Source organism: Geotrypetes seraphini, chromosome 2 (genome assembly GCF_902459505.1).
Source record: "Geotrypetes seraphini chromosome 2, aGeoSer1.1, whole genome shotgun sequence".
NCBI classification, from domain to species: Eukaryota; Metazoa; Chordata; class Amphibia; order Gymnophiona; family Dermophiidae; genus Geotrypetes; species Geotrypetes seraphini.
The window spans coordinates 383,493,779-383,511,837 of NC_047085.1; the positions used below are offsets into that span (position 1 = coordinate 383,493,779).

Here is an 18,059-nt window from a genome sequence, read left to right on the forward strand (position 1 = left end):
GCGGCAGGCAGCAGTCAGTCTGCTTACCCCCAACGAGTGGGACATTGTAAAAAGGTACAACGGGGTGGGTGTGGGTGTTTAAAAAAAGTTTGCTTCATAAGACACACCAAATTTTCCACTCAATTTTGGGTGGGAAAAAAAGTGCGTCTAATGAAGCGAAAAATATGGTACTTGCAATCCAAGGTTTTACTGTATATGGTACTCTCCATTTCTACTTTATGTTATTTCTTCCACAGCACCTTCTCTCTTTATAGTCAACTCACTTCCTAGCCTATATATCATAGGGCTAAACACGTCACTTATAATTGAATAGTCCTTTGAAAACTCTCCCTACTAGAATTTTCCTCATTCTCCTATATAGTGTGCTTTACCTATGTACTTGTAAACTATCGTAGCCAGAAAAGCAGCTAGCGTACAATATACTTGAAGATTCCACACCATATGGAACACAGTCATTTAGATCAGGGGTCCCTAGAAACCAGGCCGTGGTTCAATATTGGGCCATGGGTTGTGCCAAACCAGGCCTCACAGAAATTTTTATTTACATTACAGGCAGTCCTTGGGTTCTGGCTTGCTCCCTCCTCCCAGCTGCACTTCATAAAGCCAGAGCAGCGGCTACTACAAGCTGCTCCGGAAGCTTTCGCTCTAGGTTTCCGGGTCACCTGCAGGCTGCATATAAGAACCGCGGTTGCGGCTTTGTGAAGAGAAATGCAGATGGGAGGGAGCTAGTCAGAACAGATAAACACCCGCGGGAGGGAGGCATGAACTTGGGACACAGAATAGAGGGAAGGAAGGACGAAGAGGGGCACGTTGGGACATGAGAGAAAGGAGGCGCATTGGGACACAGAAGGAAAGGAGGGATCATAAGAACATAAACAATGTCTCTGCTGGGTCAGACCTGAGGTCTATCGTGCCCAGCAGTCTGCTCACACAGCGGCCCAACAGGTTCAGGACCTGTGCAGTAATCCTCTATCTATACCCCTCTAACCCCTTTTCTAGCAGGAAATTGTCCAATCCTTTCTTGAACCCCAGTACCGTACTCTGCCCTATTACGCTCTCTGGAAGCGCATTCCAGCTGTCCACCACACGTTGGGTAAAGAAGAACTTCCTAGCATTCGTTTTGAATCTGTCCCCTTTCAACTTTTCTGAATTCCCTCTTGTTCTTTTATTATTTGAAAGTTTGAAGAATCTGTCCATCTCTACTCTCTCTATGCCCTTCATGATCTTGTAAGTCTCTATCATATCCCCTCTAAGTCTCCTCTTCTCCAGGGAAAAGAGACCCAGTTTCTCTAATCTCTCAGCGTATGAAAGGTTTTCCATCCCCTTTATCAGATGCGTCGCTCTCCTCTGAACCCTCTCGAGTAACGCCATGTCCTTCTTAAGGTATGGCGACCAATATTGGACACAGTACTCCAGATGCGGGCGCACCATCGCCCGATACAATGGCAGGATAACTTCTTTTGTCCTTGTTGTAATACCCTTCTTGATTATGCCTAGCATTCTATTTGCTTTCTTAGCGGCTGTTGCGCACTGTGCCGTCGGCTTCATTGTCATGTCCACCATTACCCCCAAGTCCCTTTCTTGGGTACTCTCATTTAATAACATCCCTCCCATCATATAGTTGTACCTCGGGTTTCTGTTTCCCACATGCAATACTCTACATTTCTCAATATTGAACTTCATCTGCCATCTCGTCGCCCATTCCCCTAGTTTGTTCAAGTCCCTTTGCAATTCTTCGCAGTCCTCTCTAGTCTGAGCTCCACTAAATAGTTTGGTGTTGACCGCAAATTTTACTATCTCACACTTCGTCCCTGTTTCTAGATCATTTATGAATAAATTAAATAGCAGCGGCCCGAGCACCGAGCCCTGCGGGACCCCACTCATGACCCTCCTCTATTCCGAGTAGTGGCCCTTCACTCCTACCCTCTGTTTCCTACCCGCCAACCAGTTTCTAATCCATCTATGTACGTCTCCTTCCACCCCATGGTTCTTCAGTTTCCGGAGTAGGCGTTCATGGGACACCTTGTCAAAGGCTTTTTGGAAATCTAGATATATAATGTCTATGGGGGTCTCCTTTGTCCATCCGTTTGTTAATTCCTTTGAAGAAGTGCAATAAGTTCGCTAGGCACGATCTCCCCTTGCATAAACCATGTTGGCTGGTTATCAGAAGTTCGTTTCTTTCAAAATGTTCATCGATGTTTTCTTTTATCAGTGCTTCCGCTATTTTCCCCGGAACAGAGGTCAGACTCACAAGTCTGTAGTTTCCCGGGTCACCTCTTGATCCCTTTTTAAAGATGGGCGTAACGTTGGCTATCTTCCAGTCCTCCGGGAGCACAAACTTTGGACAAAGGATGGAAAGGAAGGGATGGGGCATGAACTTGGGACACAGAATGGAAGAAGTGAGAGAAAGAGATACTGAGGTGGGGCGGAAATAGAAAGGGAGAATTGTTGGGCATGGATGTCAGAGTGAGAGGGAGAGAGATGGTGCACATGGGGAAATGAAGAAAGAGAATTGTTGGGCATAGGGAATGAGAGATAATTATTGGACATGGTGATGGGATGAGTGAGGTACAGATGGGGAAGAGAGAAATGAGAGGGAGAAATGTTGGATGTAGTGGTGGAGAGGGAACAGTGGGACGAATAGAAAGGGATACAAGAGGAGCCTCAAGGAGGTGGAGAAGGTAGGATGAATACTAGGATCAGACTTTGGGAGGGAAAAAAGTTGCTCAGAGGGAAGGCTTCCAGATTAGCCGAGGGCAGAATGGTTGGTGGGAGGGAGGAAAGAATGTTGGACATGGTGGTGGAGGCAATGGATGTGGCATGGTGTTGGAGAGAGGTGATACAAGGAGGAATGTTGGGTACAGGCTGGTGGGCAGGGGTGACAGATGCTGCACATGGTAATAATAAAAATAAAGTGCATAATATAAAATGTAATAATTACATTTACATTATATATTATTCACTTTACTGCCTCCCCCCTCCCCCACCGGGTCCATAGAAAAATGGCCCCTGTTGCAAAAAAAGTCAGGGACCAATGATTTAGGATAAACAATAGGTTCTGCTATACAAAACTAGATGATCCAGTACTGTATGCAATTGATTACATTCTCAATTTTTCTAATCTATAATATATGTAAAGGGTGTAATTGAAATTGTAATAACTGTAGTTTATGGTTTGTGAACATAATTTGTTCTGGAAATATGCTTGTAATCCAAAACATTTGCATATCAAAGCGAATTTCCCCATAAGAAATAATGGAAACAGATGATTCGTTCCACAACCCAAAAACTTTAATACAAAATACTGTATAAAGTAAAAATATATCAATAAAACAAATTAACTTGCACTTTACTTTTGAAAAGAATTGTGGCTGGTATGAGGAGACGAGAGAGAGGAGAGGATGAGGGTTATTGTGTAGGACGACTTTCACTATAACTAACAGAATCATTGCTATCTGTTGGTTCACTGGAATCTGTTTCTTTTTGTGTGACTTTAGCAAGGAACCTATCCAATGACAGTTGCTTCTGTCTCCTTTTGAGGATTTCACGGAAACGTGACATTGCATTGTCATTAAACAGATTCATTGCTTGCAATGCTACAACCTCATTCGGGTGGTACTTTTCTACAAAATTTTGCACTCTTTCCCACATTTTAAACATCTCCCTAATCTCATTTGAAGTGAGAGATTCCTTTGTCTTTTTCTCCTCAGATGAGATCTCCTCCATAACCTCTTGCTGTTGCACGCAATGCAGATCCATCAGTTCATCGGTGGTCAGCTCCTAACTATGTTCCTCCACCAGCTCTTGGATGTCATCCTCATTCACCTCCAGCCCCATGGTCTTCCCCAAGGACACAATTTCATTGACAACTGGTGGCTCTTATTCATGAGCAAACCCCTCCAAGTCATAGTTAAGAATGCAATCAGACCAGAGTTTTCTCCAAGCAGAATTGAGGGTTTTCTTGGTGACCCCCATCCCAGGCTTTGTCGATGATCTTGAGGCAGTTAACGATGTGGAAATTATTTTTCCAAAACTCTGGGAGGGTAAGGTTTGTTCCATCAGTTACCTCAAAGCATTACTGAAATAGTGCTTTGGTGTAAAGCTTTTTAAAGTTTGAAATGACCCGCTGGTCCATGGGCTGGAGTAGCGGAGTTGTGTTGGGAGGAAGGAACTTGACCTTAATGAACTCTAATTCCTTCAGTAAGTCGTCAAGGCCTGGAGGATGAACAGGAGCATTAATCAGCATTAATAGTATGATAAATATGACACATGCAAAAAATATATGAGCTGTGAAACCGAAAGTAAAGGGGACGGAACATACCTGGCACATGTGTACATGAGTTTCACTGTGTAAGCGCGGTTCTTGTGCGCATGCCCAGGCAAATCTGGAAGTGAAGCATACATTGGCACTGTTCCTCTGCACCTTAAAATATAAGCCTTTCCAATGGGTTTTGGTTTTTCACTGGAAGGCTTTTATTTTAGTGCAGGAAACAGGCGCCAGCTTATGCTTTCAATTTTGCTTGGACTTGCACACATGTGTTTCTCACTCCCAGCACTTCGAGGATTGCAGGAGTTTCTGTCTGCTTCCAAATCCAAATCACAGCAAACAAATGTTAAGGAGAAATTAGGGAAATCCTCTCTTTAAACACTCCAATGCCAGCTCTGAGCTGGTGTTAAGTTTCCAGCAGTAAGGGTGGCTTTCTTTGATGCGCTGTTCTCCAAGCATTGGGGAGGTACTAGGAAATGACCTTATTTACATCCATTTAACTATATTTAAATCTGCACTAGTCTTTGGTACACATGGTATTCCTGCACCAGAACTCTTTGAAAATTCAGTCCAGTGCTAATCGATTATCGTCAGTGTTAGGTTCTGAGTAGAGAATGACATGGTGGCGGTTTACCCGCGGCTACCACATTTAGCCGCGGGTGACCCGCCGAAATGGTGAAAGAAATATAGCAGTGGCTGCGGGGACAAGGCCATTCACCGCCCCGTGGAGCGGTGAATGGTCTTGTCTCCGCAGTGAGGCATCAAGGATCGCGCAGTCCCCGCAGCCCCACCCGCCCGATGCTAGCGTTTAGCCCGCTCCCTCCCTCCAGCTCACCTTAGTTTGCAGGCTTTCTTTTTCGGCGACCTGCACGCTTTCAAAGAGCAGCGCACGCGCGGCTACTCAGTATTCAATCTTCTGCTCTGACGCAACCGGAAACAGGAAGTAGCAGCAGAGCAGAAGATTGAACACTGAGCAGCCGCGCGTGCGCTGCTCTTTGAAAGCGTGCAGGTCGCCGAAAAAGAAAGCCTGCAAACTAAGGTGAGCTGGAGGGAGGGAGCGGGCTAAACGCTACCATCGGGCAGGTGGGGGCTGTGGGGACCACGCGATCGCTCGTGTTACTGCCTGTTTAGCATTTCTTGTAGGAGTATGTTTCCCATTTTGTTGTTTTATTTTGGTCAGATTGGTGATCTGATTTTTATAACCCCCCCAATGATTCTGGAATCCTATAATTCCTTCTCTGACCTTCATCCCTCAGCATGACAGCAGTACTGTATTTGGGTTTTTTTTTAAAATTGTGAAATAGTTTTATCTAATCAACGTGCTCTTTATAGTGGTGAGACGAGGGTTCGAGCAGAAAGCAGGAACAGGCTTTCCTCATTTAGGTCCTGAACCAGGCCTGCTCAAAGATCTGTTAACCAACCTTAGCCAACACCTCAAACAAATTAGTTATTCAAAATATAATATTGTCAGCCAGTTCCAGTTCACATGGGAAGGAGGGAGTGAAAGGGAAAAGGATTCTGGGCCAAGGGGATGAAGATGGAAAGAAAAACTCACAGCAGGAAAGAAAGTGGAGGACAGGCAGGTGAGCCAGATGCTGGAAGCAGGGGAGGGGGAAGAAAGAGGGAGAAAAGCTAGATGGGGTTGAAAAGCAGAGACACACTGGTATGGAAGAGGAAGATAGGGAAATCTTGACACAGGAAGGTAACAGAAAGAGGGGAAATTATGTGCATGGGGCATAGGGACTGAGACATAAAGGGGACATGCCATGGGGATGGTATATGGACACGGGGGGGGGGGGGGCAATGGCACATTTATAGGGGAGATATTAGAAATGGGGAAAATAGGAGCACAGAAGCGAGATGGTTTGTGGGGATGGGACAGGGACCGAGCTCGCAGGCTCCAGTGGCTTACACAAATTACATTGTAACGTGCCATGAAAATAAGAGGGAGGAAGGTAGATAAGATAGGCCACATGAGAGGAGCTGAAGGGTGGTAGAAAGGAACAGATGGTAAAGGAGGGAGGGAAGGGTGGTGGTGGAAAGGAATAGAACAGACATTGAAGGAGGTTGGAGAGGAACAGACCCTGAAGGGAAATGTGGAAGACAGAGTGGGAAGAAGACAGATGCCAGACTATGGGGGAGCAGAGGGAAGATGGGTGCTAGACCAATTGGGGGGGGGGGGGGTGAAGGGAGAGGCACAGTAATAGCAAATGGAAGACGCAGAAAGAAGACACACAGTGGATGGAAGGAATTGAATGAGAAGATGTGGAAAGCAGAAACCACACAACAAAGGTAGAAAAAAAAAATTATATTTATTTATTTTTTGCTTTAGGATAAAGTAGTATATTAGTTGTGTGGATAAAAATTTATAAACAAAGCCCTACCAGCTTAACATTTCTCTAGTTCAGAAGCAGGAACTTTGATTTATAAGAAAGGAATAAGCTAAATATTACAATACTAAGGCTTATATGAATGCTGCAGGGACGGTGACGGGGCGGTGAATGGGATGGCAGTGGCGGTGACGGGGCGGTGAAGGGAATGGCGGTGACGGGGCGGTGCAGAGGGACGGGGCGGTGAACAGATTTTTTCCCCGTGTCATTCTCTAGTTTTGAGCATCAGCCCAAGAGTCAGAAGTTCTTTATGCCAAGTGCATGCATACAATCTCTCAACAGCACATATAAAGTCATTTGAAGTTAATGTTGTCCACCAATGATATTGGCCCCTCTTCTTTAAAGTGTGCGCACTTTGTGAACATAGGGTGCCCTTTATGCACACTGTGCTTGAGCCCTAGGGGGGACAAGTGTGCACTAATTATTGTGCATATGTGAACTCTATCAGGAGAGATCACTCACACTGTGCACAAAGACAGCACGCTATTAATGACATCCATTGGAAATGAAAACTTTCCAAATGAAAACCACAGGAAAATTTCCAGGTGGGCATCCCTAAAAATCAAACATGACAATGCATGCTGGTCTTCCCTTTAAATGTGTGGGTGGGGGAGAGGGTCCCAGTGGATGGGGGAGGAGGCCCACTGGACCACCAGACAGCTCTTTGTCAGGGTGGGAAAGTTGTAAGGGGGCAACGGCCAGAGAGAGTGGGCACCCCTCCTGCCAATTGAAAAAAAAAGTATGGGGCGAAGGGGGTGCAGCAAGGGGGAGGGAGGTGGAAGTCAGCTGGTCCTAGTTCAACTTTTTTTTTAATGGGAACAGATTTTATGCATGTGTAAACACCACACCAGAAGTATAATCTGAGCAGGAATAATAACTAGAACCAACAGAACCTGGCCCTGTCTTTGCTTTCATAAATTCATTTTACTGTTTATTATTATTCTTAAAACTATTTCTTTCTGTTATATTTATGCTTATATTCAGTCATTCCATCTATTTATGATCAGGTACTGAAAAGTTCTAAGCTCAACCAACCAACTTCCTAAATTCTGGGCATTATTTACAAAAACGAAATTCTATTTTTTTTTACACTGTTTTCAGATCCTTGACTGAACCATTTCCACATCATTCTCTTCTTGTTTGAGCTGAGAACTTTTCAGCACCCCCTCTAAATTGCTACACTCATTATATGCACGATAACGATTACTTGTTGGTCTTATGTTAAAGCATGGAAACGGCGTTAATAAATGAAAACAAACAAAAAGAATAAAATGATGCCATTCATACATATAAAGTACCCTTTAGTAGTTGGTTAAATTATATTCAGATCAAACTGATTTCATACTCTACCTATAAAACCTATTCTGGCCAAAGTTTGCCCTTAACTATTCCTCCAAGTCTTTTATGCTTAGAATTATTTGTAGAACGGAAGCAAATATAAAAAAAAAGAAGAGGAAAATACTCCCGGTGCATTAACACTTACCGCTTTAGTGACAAATAAAGCACTGTGCAAACATGTCCTCTCTCTCCAATAATTCAGCTCAGCCGCACTTGTTCTCTACCCGGACTGATTTATGCAAGGGAGGCTCACACTAAAATAAGCATGGGTGAGCGAAAGCAGAGAGATCACCACCACCTGATCTACTGACGCGTGACTCTGGCGGCCTCGTCGTGCAGCGATCTGGCCGCACGTGGAGGTCGCCACAGGCATGCGCCACTGATCAGGTGACCTGTGACGCTGCTGGCCCGCGTATGTGTCTGTGTGAGCCTCTTCTGCATCAGCCCGAGCGGAAAGTAAGTGCGGCTGCGCTGAATTGTTGACGGGAGGAGGAAGCGGTACTTGGACGTCTAGAAGAACCCTGGGTAGGTAGGTAGTGGTCACCGGGAGGTTCGTACAGTCCAATGGGAGTCCCGCAGGAACTATTTGCGTCTTCCCGGCAAACCCCATTTCCGTGCAGTTCTCTAACTTGTCTTTGAGATGAGATCGTCCGCGACAAGCTCCACAGCTTTCTTTCTCCGGAATCCCGCCCTTCTCTGATGTAACTTCCTGTTTTCGGCGAGGCGGGACGTCTCAGAGGGAGAGAAGTTGTGTCATAGGGGACGGGTTACTGGAGATTTGGTGGTCGTCAATCTCTGGTATAAGTTTGACTGGGTGGGGGTGGAGACAGGTGCTAGATCGTGAACAGGAAGGAGAGAAAAAGGAGAGATGAGTGGTCTCCAAATGCGTGTGAGGATGCGAAATTTATGTGACTTTGATTTACATAATTATAATAGTATTGCCTTAGTGGGGCTGTTAAACTCGGCATTCTTTTTTTCAGTACAGTAGTGGCAAATCCTGGTCACAAGTACCTGGTAAGGTCCCAAAAGAGTAAAACAGATTTTATGCAGCTTATCCCTGTAATAAGTAATGGACATCTCCAAGTCTGCCTTAAAAAATAGTATATGGACTTTTACTTTCAGGAACTTGTTCAAACCTTTTTAAACTCTGCTGTGCTAACTGCTTTTAAAAATTGGGGCAACTGATTATAGAGCATGATTAGGTGTTGAGTGAAGAAATGAAGTTTGCATGTTAATTGTCATTAATGATGTAATTAATGTTACTTTTTAGTTGCAATTAAAATTAATACTGCTAAAAAAATTAATCATACTGCAGTGTCTCCTGTTTCCTCCCAACATCTTCCTCTTTTCCATTCCCAATCCCGGTCTTTAGTGATCTTGAACTTCTCCTGCCTCACCCCACCTGTGGTCCAACATTTTCCCCTTGCTCAATTCCCCACCCCTCAGGTCTATTTTAAAGTTGGTCTTTGCTTGGACCCTGACAGCAATGCACATATGCTGAATGTGGTCTGCTCTGCCCCACCCATGTAGAAACAGGAATAACGTGTCATCTGCCCTGAATATTCATGAAATAGATTTGCATGTACTGCCTCCATTGCATGCAGATTTCTGCATATTCTTTGTGAATATCCCAAGAACCTGACTGGCTAAGAGTTTAAATAACAGGATGGGGAACATCTGCTCTGTTACCTTATTATTTGCAGACCTTTAAGATCTGTGTATAGTAGAGCCTGACCAAAATCAGGAATTTCAGTTCTGATCTGCAACTGAAATAGGCTGCTTGATCTAAGCTTTAGCTAAAAAGAAACAGGCCTCTCTCCACCCACTCGACCAAAAAGTGTTCTCTTTCCTGACCCCCTGCCCATCCCTTGTGGCAGCCCTCTCCTGGCCATACAATGTTGTTGGTTGTTAGTGGGGGCTGGAGAGATCCCTACTCTTGCCAAAAGCTGGCTTCTGGGACTTCCTGCAGTAGGCTTCATTAGTCTGCTGCTGGGGGTTGTGGCAATAATTTTGAGATTGTAACTGGCACTGATACTGGCAGTCCAGGAAGTAATTTTGACTCGAGAGCTAGCTGTGGGCAGAGGTGAGTGAGTATGGCTCCTGCTTCTATTAGCCACTAGTGACATGGTAAGCCCAAGAGGGGGCTTTTGCTAGGGTTGGATTCATGAGGGGGGCTGCCACCATGGGTGGGTGCGAGGAGGGGAAGAAGGAGTGGAGGCTACACAATTTCACTTCACCCCAAAAATGCACAGGCACTCAACTAAAACAGGGCCAAAAAATGCAAAGGCATTTTCAACTGAAACAAGGCCAAACATGGATTTCAGTCTGGTTTCAGTGCCAAAACTGTAACTTGGTAGTCCTCTGAGTCATCTGAGTAGATGGATAGATGTGAATTGCTTGTTTACCTTTCCAAAAAATACTAGAATTAGTGGGGCTGCATGTTAATTGTGATTATTATATTGTGATTACATTTTTTAATCGCATGCTGCTCACTTCCCTTCCGCCCTCTCCCTGCTGTCCACAGTTTGGCATCTCTCCCTCCCCTCTTGGACCGGCCTGTGGTGCTCAGGTCTCCAGTTACCAGTACCCTCACCTGGTGTACCTTTTGAAATATAAGCTAGCCTTTGGCCATGCAGTGCCAGCATCAGCAACTATACTCAGACTGCCTATGGCCTGCATCTGGCTTGCCTAATGACCCATCCCACTCCTGATGCACGAGGCTGGATGGATCTAAGGGAAAGAACTAGTGCAAGCCACAGGCACCCTTTGAGTATGGCTGCTGCTGGCTCTGAACGGTTGAAGACTTTCTTGCATTTCAGAAGATACAGTGGGTGGGGATGTGGGTAGCGGGGAACCTGAGTGAGCTGTAGTGAGGTCCAGGAGAGAAGGGAGAGATGCCAGATTGTGTGTGTGTGTATGGTTGGGTGGGTGGAGGGAGGGAGGAAATTGAGAGAGATCCATGGGCTGGGCCGGGCCAGGAGGGGAGGGAGAATATCTGGATTGTGCATGTGGGGAATAGGAATAGGAAGAATTATGCAACTAAGGGAGAGAAGGGAGAAGAGAGGGAGCTATTGGACTCGGAGGTAGGGAGGAAGGAGATAATAGACCTGGGTTGGAGAGGGTGTTGGGAAGGAAAAGAGAATTATTGAGTTCATCGGGTGTTGAGAGAGAGAGATAATGGACCTGGGGGTAGAGGGAAGAAAGGAAAGGGTGTTTGATCTGGATCTGGGAGAAAGGAAGACATTTGGCCTTTAATCAAACCCCCTCCAAAGATGCAGTATCTGTTTAATGGCTGGTGGGGTAACTGGAGCCCCTCCAGTTGAAGAAATCTGCTGCCTGAGTTGCCCCCTTCCTCCTTGTACTTCCTCAGGTGAAAGGAAATCAGTGGCATGCCTCCTGTCACCGATGCTTGCACTCCCATTCGTGCATGAATTGAGCATGCTTGGGGAGCACTGGCATCAGCGGTTGGAGGAATCCTGCTCTGAGGCAGTAAAAAGAGGAAGGGGAGAGACTTTGGCTGTGGATTTCTTCGACTGGCAGTGCTTTGGCATCCTCACCAGCAAAGGTATGATACCTAATTGGGCGCAAGAGAGAAAATGGGGGCTCTGCGATAGGCTCTCGTTGCCTTTGCGTTCTGTTCTCCCTGCTTTCCCGACGCCAGGCCAGGCATGTACAAGCACCAGGCCCACAGCCTTCCCCCCGACGTCAATTCTGAAGTTGGAGAGGAAGTTCCGGGCTAGCCAATCGCTGCCTGGCTAGCCCAGAACTTCCTCTCCGATGTCAGAATTGACGTGGGGGGAAGGCTTGTGGGGCTGGCGCTTGTATGCGCCTGACCTCAGTCCTCTTCTGTGTTTCCCTCCCCAATTGACATCTGGCTAGCCCCATCTTTAATTGCATGATTAACAATTTTATTTGAAATTCAGCGTTACTAAGTAGTAAATTAAAAAAAAAAAAACCAGAGAAAATATTTCTTCATTCAATGTGTAATTAATACTCTGGAATTCATTCTAGAGAATGTAGTGAAAGTAGTTAGCTTAGCCGTGTTTAAAAAAAGGTTTGGCTAATTCTCTAAAAGAAAAGTCCATAAGCCATTATTAAGATGGACTTGGTTGAAAATCCACTGCTTATGTCTAGGATAAGCAGCATAAAAATGTTTTGCTCTTTTGGGATTTTACCAGGTACTTATGACCAGGATTGGCCACTGTTGGTAACAGAATACTGGGCTTGATGGGCCTTTGGTCTCTCCCAGTTTGACAACACTTATGTTCTAACTTGTGACCTTAAATGCTCATTTATTACAATATTTGGATTATTTTTTATGTTGAATGCTGTATGGTATCAGTTTACAAAGGCTATACTGATAAATGTTACACATTTAGTGCAATGTGAAATAAGATAAATATATATTCAGCAGTTCACATTTATGCTTGATGTTGCTTTCACATCCTTTTTTTTTTTTTATGATAAAAGGAAGTTGATTTTCTGGTTTGTTACCTACCATTTATGTTCCAAGTTAAAAAAAAATGATGATTATAGGAATTTAATGAGTCAGAATTGATAAAATCTGTTTCTCAATTGTCCTGCCAGACTAGGGTTACCAGATTTTCTGACGTAGAAATCCGGACACATGGCCCTGCCCTGTTATGCCCCCACAAAGCCTCATCTTTCTTCTCCCACCTCCGGGTCACGCATGCCCAGAGGCCCTCTAGACGCGGCTGGAGGTTGGGGCCTTCCAAAACCTGGACAAACTACTGGTTTTTGGAAAGTCTGTCCAGACAGTTCTCTAAAAAGAGGACATGTCTGGGGTTTCCCCAGATGTCTGGTAACTCTATGCCAGACCATTTTGAACAATAATAGGGTTATATTCTCTTTCTAGTGAATGGAAACAAGGTAAAACTGTTTGTATTTCTATATAAGCTGGTGTACCAGGGAAGCAGAGTACTGTCTCTTATTGTCAACAGAGGTTTGGTACAATATAGAGGAGCTTGCTCTTGGGCAGAAACTGGTTGTCTACATCCCATTGAGTCAAAACCACTTCATGGTTATTAGGATTGTCTTTCTCCTTTTTCAAGAAATGAGCCCTTGCTTAGCTTTCCTGGAAATGCTATATGAATCACTTAATGAGTTTTTTTAAATTTCTGTATCCCACTATCTCCAACCCAGACAGAGGCTTGTGATTTCAAAGTTTTTAGTCTGGTTTCATAGTCCAAAGACTTGATATTCTATTCTTTATTGTCACTTGTTCCGAAAGTACAGCTGTACAGCGGTTGGAAAGTTGCTGCATTTGACCACCCAGGGAAGACTGTAGATTAGATATAGCCTCCCAAATCATCTCCATATTGAAAACCTTAGGTCTCTGCAGGGGAGTTTGTTCCACCCTGGTCTCCCCTGAAAATCCAGTACTTTTGGATGCTGCTGCAAGGGAAATCTGAATGGAATCCTCCTCTCCCTCTTGATTTGCATCCATTTCCTCCACTGATAATGCCGACATATTCTCCTAGCCCGGCTCAGACTCAAATCAAGTCCTGCAGGGGAGCGTCTCGGGCCAGCCCATACTCCAATGCTGGTTCCATGGCCATAGGATGCTGTGGTGGTCTCTGCTCCTCCGGAGACAAGGTGGCACCCTCACTGGAGTGTTCGCACGCCTTAGTCTGCGTGCCTCCTTCTGCCGAGGATTTGTCCGGGTTCTGTGTTTGGGCGGAGTGCTGCACGAATGCATCCATCAGCCCGGTGAGTAATATAGATTCTTTCAGGAAAACCCGGACTTTAGATTTGCATTTTACCATTGAAATGGCACTGAAAATGTATTTTCCTGGCGACGGCATCTCTGTGCCTGCTTCAAGCCACCATCTTAGTTTGGCTCTGCCCCCTTCTTCACTCTGCTTCTTTTCTTATTTTTTTGATTAAAGTTTTTTTTTTTTTCCGGTGGCTTTGGTGCAGTGAGACCCCTTTGCAGAGGTCCTCTGCCAGAGGAAAGGATGCAGTTTCTGCAGAGCCATTCTGTAGCTTCACAGGGCAAGCTTCATGTGAATCTGTTTGGCCAGCCTGCTGTGTCACCATTTTTGGGCTCAGGGTCCATCCCCCTGGGAGCTAGCTTGTCTTCTGATCTTGTCAGAGGCTTAAGCGCAGGCTGTTGCTTCCTGAGTAACAGCCTTCAGGGTATCTGGTCACAAGCTGCGTTTCCTGCCCCCAGTTGTGTGTTCCCCAGGGAAGGAGGTTTCGGTCGGCATCTGTCTAACTGGTAGCCTGAAGATTTTGAGGATTGGGCCTTCTGGAGCATTTCTGAGGTAGAAAATCCTTTTCCTCCATTCAGCTGCAATGCACAGAGCTGACAAGGCACTTCAGACACAGTGAGTACACCTCTGTTATTTCCTATGGGAAAATTGGGGGTTCTCTGAATAAAGTGTTTTTTTAGAGTTTCCGAGGATAGGGTTCAGGTCTCCCACCTCCCCAAACCGCTATTTTTTATTTTTCTAAAGTGTTTACTTTTGCCGGTTTTATGTGTGAATTCTCTGGTGGTGGCCATCTTTTCAAAGCTTAAATTCTGCCTCAAAATCCCTCGATTTTGCTTAAAATCATTTGGGATGGACTCCTCAGCCTCTATTCTGTCAAATGCATGTATGGATTGTGCTGGTTTACTGGCAGATGAGCACCAATGTACTACGTGCCGCGGTGCATAGGGGCGTGGCATGAATTTCGGGCCTCATCTCCTTCAGATCCTCTAGGAAGAGGGGAGCAGACATGGGTCCAGGATATGGGCAGAAAATCCTGCCCAATGTTGTTTTTAATAATGCGCCAAATGTAAGCGCACCAAGTTTGGGGGACTCTTCATGCAGCGCCAGTAATCTAACAGGAAATGGCCGCTGCCCCAAGGTGTGAGTTTTCGCCGACCTTTATTCAGCTTTTGTGTAAAGCATATACCATGGACCCAGCTATTTTGACGCAGCAGACGAACAGGCTGTTTGTTGTCAGATGCTGTCCTGCAGGGGCCCTCCATGCCAGTCTCTAAGGACCTGGATTGCTTCAGTTGGCATACAGATACTATGCCTCTCTTGTCTTCTGACGCTGCTTCCACTTTGAATGATGCTGACACCCTCTGCGGTATGGTTCAGTAGGATACCTCATAGAATCTGGATCTGGGTATAGACCCTTCTATCTGAAGACTCTTTTAAGTCTCTGTCCGACTACCATTTCATTTCCGATGCCATGAAACAGCTGAAGCTGGAGACTCAGCCTTCTACTTCACAGTTTTCTGTCATTAGTCGCTATAATTGTCTGACTTGTTTTTTCCTGCACATCCGGAGCTCACCACCTAGTTATGGGACATCCCCGAGAGCACTTTCTGGCTGACTAAAGCTATGTCTAAGCTTTATCTTTTGGCTCCGGATTTCCAGCAGCTTTTTGAGCAGCCTAAGGTGGATTCTCAGTTGCGCAGGTTACAAAGTGCACGGCCCTTCTAAGTGATGGGGGAATAGTGCTTAAGGATTCCCAGGAATGCAGAGTGGATATTATCTTGAAAAAGCTTTTTGATGTGGCATCTTTGGGAATCAAGGCTGCTGCATCAGCCTCCTTTGCAGGGCGACATGTCACATGAGATTGCACTAGGTAACCTTTGCGGAGGAGGATGCCTATCCCCAGCTGATGCTTGAAGGTGTGGACTACGTGGTGGATTCCCTATATGATCTCATATGAGTTCTCAGTAAGGTCTCTGCGAGTCGGACGCTTTGGATTCATCATTGGGCAGGAGATTCTGCTTCTAAGACAACTGAACAGACTCCCTTTTAAGGGTCAGCTCCTTTTTGACAAAGGTCTGGATGATCTCATGGGTAACTTGGTGGATTGCTGCCCTAAGCCTCTCCCTAACAGCAAGCCTCGCCGTACTTCAGGAGTGAATCACACTAATTTTCGTCCCTCCTGTAGATTATACCAGGGTTTCGCGGGCTCATCATCCCAGAGATATTCTCAAGGATACCGACCACTTTGCAACTCCAATTCCAGACGACCCCAAGCACCTAAAAACTCACAATGATGCCAGAAGTCCAGCTGTGCTCCCTCGGATCGGGAACAGGCTGTCTCTGTTTTACCAGAAGTGGACACGAATATCCTCGAATGGGGGACTTATTTTGGGGACCGTTCCATTCAGGGGCAGTGGACTTCATGTTAGAAATACTGGTTGATCAGTCGCCTGGAGCTTCATGTCATAAGTCTAGCATTGAAAATTCTACAAAGCACTCTGGAAGGGAAAGCGATGCAAATGTTTTCCGACAACACCATGGCTGTGGTGTATGTAAATCAAGGAGGTACCAGAAGTGCTGCCCAGTGTCAGAAAGTGCACATGCTGTTCCGGTGGGTGGAAGCACACCTTCATGCTCTCTCTGTTGCATGTGGCCGGAATAGACAACTTGCAAGCAGACTTCCTCATTTGCAAGTCCAGGACACAGGAGAGTGATCTCTCTCCCAAAGAGCATTCCATCTCATTGTATGGTGCTGGGGCAGGCCTCATATGGACCTAATGGCTTCAGCCAGGAACCCAAAAGCCAGGGGTTGCAGCTTCACCTTGGGTATTGTGTTCAGTTCTGGTCACCGTATCTCATAAAAGATATAGTGGAATTAGAAAAGATTCAAAGAGCAGCAACCAAGATGATAAAAGGGATGGAATTCCTCTTGTATGAGAAAAGACTAAAGAGGTTATGGCTCTTCAGTTTGGAAAAGAGAGGGCTGAGGGAAGATATGATTTGTAATATTTGAAATATGTATGTTTTGGTTAACATTTTATGCCTGTTATTATGTAAACCGTATAGGTAATATACAGTATATAAATTTTTAAATAAATAAATTAAAATCTTGAGTGGTGTAGGATGGGTACAAATTAACTTTTTACTCCATCAAAAATCACAAAAACTAGGGGACACTCAATGAAGTTACAGGGAAATACTTTTAAAACCAATAGGAAGAAATATGTTTTTACACGGAGAATAGTTAAGCTCTAGAACACAATGCCAGAGGATGTGGTAACAGCAGTTAACATAGCTTGTTTTGAAAAAGGTTTGGAAAAGTTCATAATCTGCTATTGAGACAGACATAGGAGAAGCCACTGCTTGACATGAGATCAGTAGAATGGAATGTTGCTACTATTTGGGTTTTTGCAAGGTACTTGTGACCTGGATTGGCCACTGTGGAAACAGGAAACTGGGCTAGATGGACCACTTGTCTGACACAGTATGGCTATTCTTATGTTATCAAAAAGACTAGTAATCTGCATAGTGTAACCCACACTTCATTAAAATGGTTTAGTCACCTTAGACCAGGATACAATCCACCCAGTAGAGCAGATGTTGCAGGGAAACTGCTGGATAAAGTGTATGACAGAGAAATAGAGCAATGTGCAACAGATCTAGAGAGTAAAATTGTTAACCTAAGTCTTGATAGGTGGAGTAATGTCCATAGTGATCCTGTTGTATGTGCTTGTATAACAGAAGAAGGGAATGTCTTCCATGCAGAAACGATACCTCAGAAAATGCACATACAGCAGAATACTTAAAGGAAGTAGGAGCAAAAGCTATAATAAAATGTGAACAAAACTTCAAATGTCTAGTGCTGCAAATGTATCTAAGATGAAAAGAAATTTAGAAGAGCATGAAGAGAATACCAAGCTAATAACATATGATTGCAGTGCACATTTGTTGATTCTCCTAGCCAAAGACTTTAGTATCCCAGAAATAGACTAATGAAATTGCTAAATACTTCCATAACAATCATTTTGCAGCAGTAGCTCTGAAAAGAATAGGTAGGACAAGCTAACACTCCCATAAAATTTTGAATGGAACTCTGTAGTAGACTATTTTGAACAGTATATCAAGAACTGGCCTATTCTGATGATAGCTTGTGAACAAAATCAAGAGAAAATAGATGACACTGTTATGGCCAAAATACTCAACATTGGCTCAAGAGAAATGTTGAAGATATGCTAAGAACCCTGAAACCCATTTCTGAAACTAAACAAAATTTAGAAAAATAGTTGGTTTGTGTGGGTTTTTTTTTTTTTTTTTTTTTTTTTTTGCTGA

At 44.7% G+C, this 18,059-nt stretch overlaps 1 protein-coding gene and 1 long non-coding RNA gene across 21 annotated transcripts in view; one reads left to right on the plus strand and one right to left on the minus strand.

Moving 5' to 3' along the window:
- Positions 1 to 3,269: 3,269 nt before the first annotated feature.
- On the minus strand, positions 3,270 to 8,278 carry LOC117354001. The gene is made up of 2 exons (XR_004538090.1): positions 8,141 to 8,278; positions 3,270 to 4,215 (listed from the first exon to the last, which is right to left on the minus strand). It is a non-coding gene; the product is annotated as an uncharacterized LOC117354001 (long non-coding RNA).
- A 102-nt stretch (positions 8,279 to 8,380) lies between these two features.
- TBC1D5 (TBC1 domain family member 5) overlaps positions 8,381 to 18,059 on the plus strand; it is a 759,729-nt gene continuing 750,050 nt past the window's right edge. For 5 of the 20 annotated variants that reach the window (XM_033930688.1, XM_033930679.1, XM_033930690.1 and 2 more), the window contains exon 1: positions 8,757 to 8,884. The gene's annotated coding sequence lies outside the window, so the exon portion shown is untranslated. Of the gene's footprint in view, positions 8,525 to 8,571; positions 8,885 to 18,059 lie in introns of those variants that run through there. The other 15 variants (XM_033930695.1, XM_033930699.1, XM_033930697.1 and 12 more) reach the window with 13 other exon arrangements.